Source organism: Phasianus colchicus, chromosome 19, assembly GCF_987193195.1.
Source record: "Phasianus colchicus chromosome 19, bPhaCol1.hap1.1, whole genome shotgun sequence".
Lineage (NCBI taxonomy): Eukaryota > Metazoa > Chordata > Aves > Galliformes > Phasianidae > Phasianus > Phasianus colchicus.
Genome location: NC_143454.1, coordinates 6,242,837 through 6,252,878, shown reverse-complemented (window position 1 = coordinate 6,252,878; position 10,042 = coordinate 6,242,837). Strand labels below are relative to the sequence as shown.

At 42.9% G+C, this 10,042-nt stretch overlaps 1 long non-coding RNA gene across 3 annotated transcripts; it reads right to left on the bottom strand.

Moving 5' to 3' along the window:
- Positions 1-3,017: 3,017 nt before the first annotated feature.
- LOC116234182 (uncharacterized) lies at positions 3,018-8,556 on the bottom strand. 3 transcript variants are annotated; one of them, XR_016458757.1, is made up of 6 exons: positions 7,719-8,556; positions 5,758-5,958; positions 5,453-5,581; positions 4,312-4,544; positions 4,155-4,191; positions 3,018-3,102 (listed from the first exon to the last, which is right to left on the bottom strand). It is a non-coding gene; the product is annotated as an uncharacterized LOC116234182 (long non-coding RNA). The 3 variants fall into 3 exon arrangements; XR_016458756.1 differs by lacking the exon at positions 4,312-4,544; XR_016458758.1 differs by lacking the exon at positions 4,312-4,544 and having other exon boundaries at positions 5,453-5,578.
- Between the last annotated feature and the right edge of the window lie 1,486 nt (positions 8,557-10,042).

The window sequence follows — 10,042 nt, the reverse complement described above, 5'->3', positions numbered from 1 at the left end:
CAGCAACAGAAATATTCTAGAGGCAAAACAATCCTTATTTCAGCCTGTTTTCTGGGGCAGGCTTCTTGACGACACGCAGCTTGTCTGAGTTGGGTTGTGGTGTAATTTAGGGCTGAATCTTGTTCTGCAATGTGATGACAGGATCAGATTGTACAAATGTCATGCAGCTAACAACTGAGATCTGGTTTTCAAGCCTCCCTAAGACACTCAGACTCAGGGTTCTGTTAAGTTTCATTCCAGAGTGAGAAAACAAAACCTGGATATTATCTGGGTTGGGATTAGGCACTAATTCTGATCTTGCTGTGTTTTCACAAACCGCTTGATGAAGGGAGTTCGCTCCTGACTTACTCCTGGATGTTTGGCAACCATCTCCATGCTTTCAGTCTCTCTTGATATGAAAATCTAATCATGTTCGCTGCTCAAAATCAACTCTGGTGAAGACTAATGCAAAAGGCTCAGCCTAAGCAAGCAGCTTGCTCAGGAAATGTAGATAAGAAGCCCTTGCGGTTTGCTTTGAAAGTCAATAGACTTGGGTTTAGAAGGATTAGTGAGGGCTCAGTCCTGCGTGGTGCTGAGCACTGAGGGTTGCAATACTGAGCATGTGTGAAAGTCAAAAGGACCGTTCAAAACCACGAGTTAAGATCATGACAACATATTTTTCTGCCTCAGATCCCTAGTTGTCAATAACTGGTAATGGGTGTTGAGTTCTAGGGGAATCCCACATCTCAGGGACATAAAGGCCTGGGAGGGCTGAGATCCCAAAGCAACTTGCTAGCCTGAATTACTTCTTTAATTTCAGTGTCTGGGTTGGGTTCAGTCATCTCAAGCAGTGGGCAATAGGCTGATATGAATTCCTACACTGCACCCAGAACAGCCAGTGAAAAGCACAGCAAGTATCCAAACGGACACAAATTGCATCACTTCTTAATGAGAATTAATATCTCAGATGTGGCACTGGGGGACCTCAGTCATGCACCAAGACACCAGAGCGGATGGCATTTCAGAGACATAACAGAAAGGAGACCTCATTTCAAGCAGCATCTCAGGAGAGCACCAATTAAGAAGAAAACGCGTGTGACAACAGCTGAAGTTCCCAATCATCTTTCAGGGGTCAGTCTCACAGAGGAGGACCTGCTTGTCAACTGTTTGTTAGGGTATTTGCTTGCTGCCCTTTCTTCCCAGGAAATGCTGAACAGAAATGATTGCTTTTGTCTTTTTGCATCTCTTCCCGTTTCCAAAGTGCTTTTTTACTACTTTGATATTCCTCATGGGGTGAGCAATGTTTTGTTGTTTGTTTGGTTTTTTTTTTTTTCAGGCCAGTATTACTTGTGCATTCATTATAGGCTCCAATTAATGAAAATAAGTACAAAGAAGCATTAGGAAACAAAAAAGCCAACTAGACAACAGGGGCATGAGAAACGCATTCCCCAAAAAGCATTCATTTCAGATAAGAAAGGCAGAACAGACATTGAAACAGCTGCATTGGGTCTCACAGTGGCAGAGCAAAGAAAAAAATATGGGTCTGAATGGTCATACCCACCCCATACCAGCACCCTTCAAAGTCTGCACCTACAGAAAAGTCAACTGGGACATTTAGGGTTTGTTGCCAGGGAGGAGGGAGCTAAGTAGCCAAAAACCATGTATCTACAGCGTGCCTTTAGTTATCAGCAATAAAATTGCCCAAGTTTTTCTGAGCTATCAGGTACTGGCCAGAGGCAAGATATTAAACTTCAAGAAACACAGTTGCTCTAATGGACCTGGCATATCCTAACTTTCTGAGCTCACCTGTAAAACAATAATGTCATTTTCTTCTTCATTATGCATTACACATCAGCCTGGCTGCTCATTAACAGCTTTGACCTGAATCTGTCACTTTACAACAAACTCCTGTAGGATTCCAGGTTTACTGCCATATAACTGTGTTATTATACATGGAAGGCTGCAATAAGCTGATTACAAAAAAAAAACCTTTTTTTTTTTTTTTTTTTTGAAGACTTAATATGTACTCTTCTGACATCAGATAAGTACAAAATAAACCTGAAACTTCACCCAAAATGCATTATGCAAAGAAATCTGTCACTATAAAACCATACAGGTCTCCCTTCATCGACTCCTCCCTGCATTGCCTTGGCTGCATGAGGAGCCTTGCTGTGGCAACTGTGAATTTCTACACGCCTTGAGTCAAACCATCCCGTCTGTGATTCAGTTGGCACAATACAACCTTCCTCCTTAGAAATGCAGCTTTCTGGAGCAATATTTGTGTGTTGTGGAGGAAAGTCCCAAAGCAAAATGAAAAGCACTGTCATAGCGTAGGGTGAGAGGCAACATCCCATCCCATTCTATTTCAGCTTGGGAATCTCAGGACAGCCTTCTTGAAGGAGAACTGCATAAAATGGTTGAAAGAGGTAATTCCAGTGAGGGCTTCTCTACTGGATTTTGATTACTTCATGCCAGATGAGACAGAATTGGCCAAATGCTAAAATGGAAGTGTTTCAATAATTACCCATAAAAAATGTCAACAAAAAATATATTTTGCTGAATTTGCTTTTCTTTGAGAGAAGACCGTTCAGCTGGGAATAAAAAAATCTTGGTCAGCTCCATCAGCAGAATTGGCTGTGGAAAGTGAGGTTCATCACATCTGGGCTAATGGGGTGTGAAAAGTTGGCCTTGCTGAGTACACACAGACCACTCTTAGTGCTCCTGAGAGAGCCTGGGAGCTGCTGGGAGGAAGGATTGATCCATGATTGCTCTGTCTCCTGCCTACACAGCTATAATCATAGAATAGTTTGAGTTGGAGGGGATGTTTAAGATCATCTAGCTCCAACCCTTCTGTTACAGGCAGGGACACCTCCCATGAGACCAGGTTGCTCACAGCCCCATCCAGCCTGACCCTGAGCGCTGCCAGGTAGGGAGTATCCACAACCTCAGTGGGCAGCCTGTTCTAGGGTCTCACCACACATGCTGGTTCAGATCAGGCTGGGCTGTGTGAAGCTCATGGGTTTGCACCAAGTGTTTGTCCCACTCCTCAATCTTCCAGCCAGTCTGCCAACACTGGTGTGCATCACATTCCCCATGGCTGAGGCTGAAGGCGTCACACAGCACCTGGTGTCAGAGGTAGCAAGCAAAAAAAAAAAATCATAATAGGGAAAAACCAAGGATCAATGCATCTAAGAGAAAAAAATTGTTTAATTCTATACAAACCATAAGGTATATACTTCCTGTAATTTCCCAGCATTGTAATCCATTGTGCTGTGGCTCAGCACAGAGGACATGGGACACATAGCAAGGGTTTGTGGTTGTGATGTATCAAAAGTCTGTTCTGACAGTGATTAAGAGCTATCCTGGATAGAAGGAACCAAAGTTAATACACCTATGGACATCTACAATAGACCTATGAGCAAAATATTCTGTAAGCTACTCTGGTGTTTAGCTTACAGGAAATGAGGTGATGGCTCCAAAAGTCATCTCTCTCATGGGATGTGATTTCCCTGGGTGCAAGGCCTTGGAGCAGAACAGTAGCTCATCTGGCCAAGCAGAACAGTGCTTTTGGAAAAAAAAAGAATTATGACGAATGTCTGCAATATTTTACAGCAGGATTTTACAAGATAGAGCCCAGCTTTAAAGGGAGAGATGGTATTTCGAGTGTTACATCTAAGCCATTGATAGTGGCAGGGTTTTGCAGTCTATGCCATACAATCAGGGAACAAAAGCCCCAGCTATCTCTATTAATCAAAGCCCATCTTTTGCAATCATTTATTGGGTTTTTCCTCTTGTTGCAAGCATGGACTAGCACAAGCTGAATTACAGTGTTCTTTATTAACTGGCACGGCTTGCTCCACCTTAATTAGTGCAGACCAGTGGTGCTAAGGTGAATGAGGTGAACATGAGATGCAATTTTATCATTGATGTTGAAAAGACAACCAGACCTCAACTTTTCTCTCTGTAAGTGCATGCCTTCCTTTTGTGAGATGATCAATAGCACTTCCACTGGAGGAGGTGGGCAAAGCACCTTTCAGAACTGATAATTGTGCAGGATCCAAATCTTTTCTAATAAAATCTTTCAAAACCTCAACAAAATTTCTACCGAAGGCCAGCTTTCCTAGGAGACCTATAATTATTGAGAGCAAAAGAGAAAAGAAATGAGAGTTACCAACCTGGTTTAGATAAATAGGACCAACTCAAACAAGGGATCTGAAAGACAGGGATATGGGAAATGAAGCAAGTGAAAAAAAAAAAAAAACCATAATCATGATAATAAAAGAACAAGGATCAATATCTCCAAGAGGAAAAAACATTTAATTTTATACAAACCATAAGGTGTACACACATCCTGTGATTTCCCAGAGGTCTCCTGGATGATTCTTTTTCCTTGTAAAACTCACATTTTTACACACCGCATCCCCAGCTCCTATCTCAGCAATACAAAATGTACATTCAGACCACAGGACATCCCAAGAGATTGATTCCCTTGATGCTGCTCTTCTTTTTTCATCTTTGAAAGTCAAATATTTATCATTTGGCATCTTCTGTGTTTTGCTCTGATCCTTGAAAGAAAAAAAAAATCCCCTTTCACTGCCCTCACTTGGGAAAACCACAAAGGCAAAGCAGCACCATCTTCAATGGAGTGGCCAGGGAGGATGCAGCAAGACATTCAGCTTAAGGTTGCAGATAATGCAAGATAGGAAAATGCCTCTCAAGCAGCCGCTTCCCCCAGTCAGCAGGAATACATCAATGTACTGAATTACTCAAAAGCCCAGTGTCTGGGAGGAAAAAAATCCCAATTCAGGTTGAGGGATACACTCAGACACCTCCCCATGCTTTTGGAAACATCTGCTAAGTTTACAGCTTTATGGCAGAGCATCATTTATGCTGAATCACTTGGAGGATTTGGCCCCTTCTAAGAAGGCTGGAGATCAAATATTGTTCTTCGCCTTCCATGGTCATGTCTACGACATCCCTGAGGAATGCTTGTGGGAGGCAAGTTCTAAGTTTATCCTCATCTAAAGACATTTGCCTTCCCCTAAAAATTTGACTATAAGAAATGAAGGTGCTGGTCCTGTCTTCTTGCTGACAAAGTGTGATGTTGAAAAATCAGTGAAACCATGTGGGGTAGTGTGCAAAAAAGCCAATAGTGAAAATAAAAACCCAGTGACGTCTCTCCCTCCCACACCAACACACACAAGTCCTGCAGGAAGGAGCTCTTTTCCCACCTGCCTGTGGAGGTTCAGCTTTTTGTCTCTTCCATTTCGCACAGAAGTGAGAGCAGAGCAGTCAGAATAAATGGATGAAACACAAGCCAAAGGAGGGAGGAAATGCCCACATAGCAAGAACTGAAAACTTCCACAAATGCCCACATGAGAGTCAGATCATTGAGGTAACCCCAGTGACGGCAGTAAGGACAGCAGGGGGGTGAAAAGGGGAAAAAAAAAAAATCATTACACTTAAATCTCACTTGAAATAAGCTGGGGACCATGGATCCGTGCCAGTTGTAGCTCCCATTACTGCTGCTGTGTGAGCAGTGCTCATCATTCTGCGTAGTTCAGGGATCTTTCAGGTGATTGCTCTAAAAATACCTTATCTGCTATGGGTAAAAATAATTTCCTTCTTTCTATTTATTGACCTCCCTCTTTACCTGCGTGACCTCCCATTCCCAAACATCTCTCAAGTACTTAAAAATAACCACCTCTCTTCCTTCCCATCCTAATTTGATTAGTTCACATTAGTTTAACTGGGTGCATATGGAAAATGAGGACCTACGAGAGGATCTTTGTGTTTGCTATTTGACGTGGCACTCCATCTCATCCCTCTCATAGGAATGAACCCAGCTCCTTGCACACTATCCTCTGCAAGAGCCAGGTGCTGCCCAACGTAGCTGGGACAATGTCTTTTCAGACACTGCTTAATTACCACCTCTTACAGATTGAACTGGGACAGCAGTAGGAAGCAACCTTGAAGGCACTGAAAAAAAAAAAAAAAAAATGAGTCCTTAGCACCACCACTTCATCCTCATCTCTTTAAGCCATCATGTATAAGTTAATGTTTAACATGAAAATAAGAGAATGTGCCTGTGGGAGTCTGCAGGGTGGGCATGGAAGGATCCAGCTCTGGGCAGCCTGGTGGAACTCTGGGTGTCCCTGCTCATGGCAGGGAGTTGGATAAGATAGCCTTTAAGGATTCCTTCCAAATCAAACAATTCTGTAATTCTACAATGTGCAGGTTGTCTGACCTTGTTTGATTTGGGAGGAAGATGTAGAATTAGACCGTTCAACCTTTGTGAGAGACAGGGTATTATTTAGCATGTAATAGTATGAAACACGGAAGGGAAAAACATCAAGCAGAATAGATACAGATGCACTTCATTTAATTTAGTACTTTCATGCTCCTCACTTTGTGATTGGGGACGCAGAGAACAGCAGCCACTCGCGCTGCAAGCACAGCTTTTTATAAGGGCTTTGCAGTACCTTTAGCTCTATTAACACTTACTGTATTCTACTCCCAGGCTTAATTATTCATCTTATACCCAAAAGCGCAGCTATGATTAAACTGAAGAGCAGTTAGGCATTTTCAAATGGATGTGACACTGCAGCACTGGAGAGAGGCTTCTTTCAAGGGTACCAGCTTGTCCCTCTCGCCCTGCCCACATCTCCCCTCCACTGAGCCTTGCCTCTGTGTTCCTCCACTGCTCAGCCTTTAAAGCAGCTCTCTTGGTTTCCCTCTCCCCCTCTCATGTTTACATCCCTTAGTTCTCTTGTGCTATTACCTTTCCCCTCTGTTGATTTGTCTCTGCAGCTGAATTTTCTCTATTGCTCTCTCTGCAGGCTTGGATGAAAGCCCATTGAAGGCAACTGGAATTTTCTTACTGACTTCTGGAAGATATTGTTGAAAGGACGAAGCACTAAAGATAACACAACTTAGCTGCAGCTTTCTGCCTCGGGTTTGGGGATGGGCTTAGTGACTTCTACTTATCCTCCCAATAGGCTTTAGTTTCTCTGACCCTATGAAACTTGAGAAAACCATCTCAGCACCATTTTGAAGGACAAAGATCTGCCGATCCCAGGAGGAAGCACAAAACAGCCCTTTGAAAGGGCCATCTACTGAGAAGTAAACCTTCTTACATATGTAGCTGTGGATTTTGAAAGTAGCTCAGAGCAAACTTGGGTAATAGTGAAACTGATTTTTTTCTGCCAGAAAGTTAGACTTTTAGCTGAAGCTACTCATTTAAGCCATAGAAAGAGAGGCTGTTGCTTTCGAAGGATGAATCATGCCACCCACTTTAGACACTGCACATTGGTAGAGGTGACTCACCCTCTTTCTCTCCACAGCCTGTAGATGAATCCTGGATCACCAGCTTAGACACCTCAACTTTTAAATGGCTAAAACTACGTACAAGTAATCTTTCCTGAAGAAGACACAAATATTAGCATGCTTCCCAGAACAGCACTAGGATGGATACCACACCATTTGTTCCATTTGTAGGATGCTTGAGGCAGGCGAAGGTCTTGCTACCCAGCAGCAGGTCAGGCCACATTCAGGCTTGATTTCAACTGAACCCTCCTAAGAGATAGCAGCCCTACTTTCTGTTTCCTGCTTGTAATGTTATAACATAATGGAAAGTACAGCAATAAGAGCAGGGTGGCAAACTCCTAGGCTGCAGCAAATGAGAACAAGCTCAAACACAGCAGCCATGGACACAAAAACAAAGGAAGAAAATATCTTACCTTTGAAAGGCCACAGGTAGGCAGGGATCTGCAGCAAGAAATTCTTGTCTCCACTGCCAACCCTTAAATGAGGTCTGGGAAGGGATGGAGCCTGGTTCCACCCCCTCCAATCACTCACGTGCATTGCATACACCTGAGCTCCCCTGGGTTGGCCTTGCCTTCCCACCAGGTGCTCAATCACTGCTTCAGGCTCTGACTTAGCATTTCTGTTACAGTGCTGCAGGGCGTAGAGCACTCAGAGCCCTCAGAGCCAAGAGTGTCTTCAAAAATCCGTTCCCTCCTCTTTTCCACCATTCCATTTGGACACCATGCCCATGGGCTGTGATGCTTTCTTTCCATCCTGAGTTAGCTAACTCTATTCCAGCATCTCCAGCAAGTTTGGCTTGGTGTCTCTGACACTACATCCCAAGATCTTTGAGCAGATGGGAACTGAGAAGAGCACTCAGTAGCATTTCCCAGATGTGCCTGCAGCTGGGCTGGCTGTGCCCATCCCTGCTGTGTCAGCCTGGAAGAACCAGTCCAGCACTTGACAATATTCCTGGAGCACAGCCAATTCTCTGATGACAGCTCGTGAGAGCAGTGTTCACATTTTCCATTTCCAGAAAGCCACGTGACAGAAAAGAAGTCAGGACTTGTACTTGCTTTTTCATGCTCAGTTTCTCTCCCTTGCATTCTGTTGAGGTCTGCATCAGTATATTCATTTATAAAACTGACCTGAAGACAAATGCGCACAAGCTTTCTTGCTTTCCCATTGCTATCTTGAAGGCAAGGCTCCAGTTTTTAGCCATATGACACAGTGAGATAAGCCTTACAATAAAAAGCAAACAATGCAAGGCCAGCCCTGGGCCTCCAAGTCGCGATCTCCGTTTGTTCAGCATTTTCCCAGAAGGTTGTTGGAGATACCTGTGGGTATGGCTGAATGCAGAGTCTCGACTTTGCAGAAGCAAAGAGCACAGCATTCTGGGTTATTAAACCATTTGTCTTACAGCCCTGGGGAAAAAGAGTTTGCTACAGAAAGTCACTAATGGACCGAGTTTCCTCATCTCAAGCTTTCTTCTCTGCGTTTCGCAGCATCCTCGGCTTGGCACCATTGTGAGCATGAGCACCAACTTGTGTTGAGAAGAGAGCAGAGACCGAGAAATGCAAAAAAGGGATGTGTCAGAAAAGCTATTTTTGAAACTGTCTCTGGCTCTTGACTGCATTATCTCCAGATCTCCCCTCGACAGTATTTTTTCATCGTTCATGGTAGGTTGAAGGCATTTTTCTGCACGGTGTTAAAAGAACATTGCAAATTCATCAAGAATTTCCCTCATAATTAACAAAACAGAAACAAAAACAGAGTTGAGACTGTCAAAAAATTCATTCTAGGAGTAAACTATATTCTCTATGGCACGGTAATACAATATGCTGTTAAATTCTTTCACTCAGAAGGGAATAAAGGATATTTGAGCATAAATGCATTATCCACAACCCACAATAGCACAGCCCATCCCCTGTGGATAATGCTATTAGTGCTACATTTCAAATTAAAAAGCATATGCTCTTCTTCTTTCAAAAACAAGGGAGTGCTGCCCACTTCCTTCACTTGACTAAAAACAAAAGCTTTTAAAGTGATAAAACATCATTCATTTGATAAAAACAACCATCTGCACCTGATTTAGCTAAGTGTTGGCTTTTAATGACAAATTGCTGGTTGGGGAAAAATTAAATGCAAGCACAAAGGTTGACTTGATTTGACCACAAACTGGTTTCTTTATCCCCACCAGTCCTACCCCTAATTCTGATGCCAAATTGTGACCTTAAAGAACAAATTTCAATCAAGGGCTCTTCGAATCATTTTACTTACAATCCCACAAACAATCAAGCTCCCAGGCTCACCTCCTCTCTTCTCAACCTATTAGTCTGCATTAGTTAAAGTGGGTTGCTTATTAAGTTTTTTATATCTTCAGAATAATTTGGAAAGACACCAAGGTCTTAATGTACCAAATTTCCATAACGCAACGTGATATTAACAAACATCAAACTCCATCAATGATCTGTGCAGCAGGCATCCTTAAAGCATGTAATTAAAATAACAGAAGATAACATCAGCCATAAAAAAAAATAAAAGAAAGCAGAGGAGGGAACACAACTGTAGTTTTATGAAGAGGCCACAGTGAGATCGTTCCTTTGAGGTCGGGACGTGGCAGCAACATAGGAACAGGGAAAATATTGTTCTGATAGTGCACCAAACTAAGAGGGACATAATTTTGCATGGATTGTCCTCACAACAACAGCAGCTAGCACAGTCAGAATGGAAGATGGATGGTTAGTATAAAGGTGTT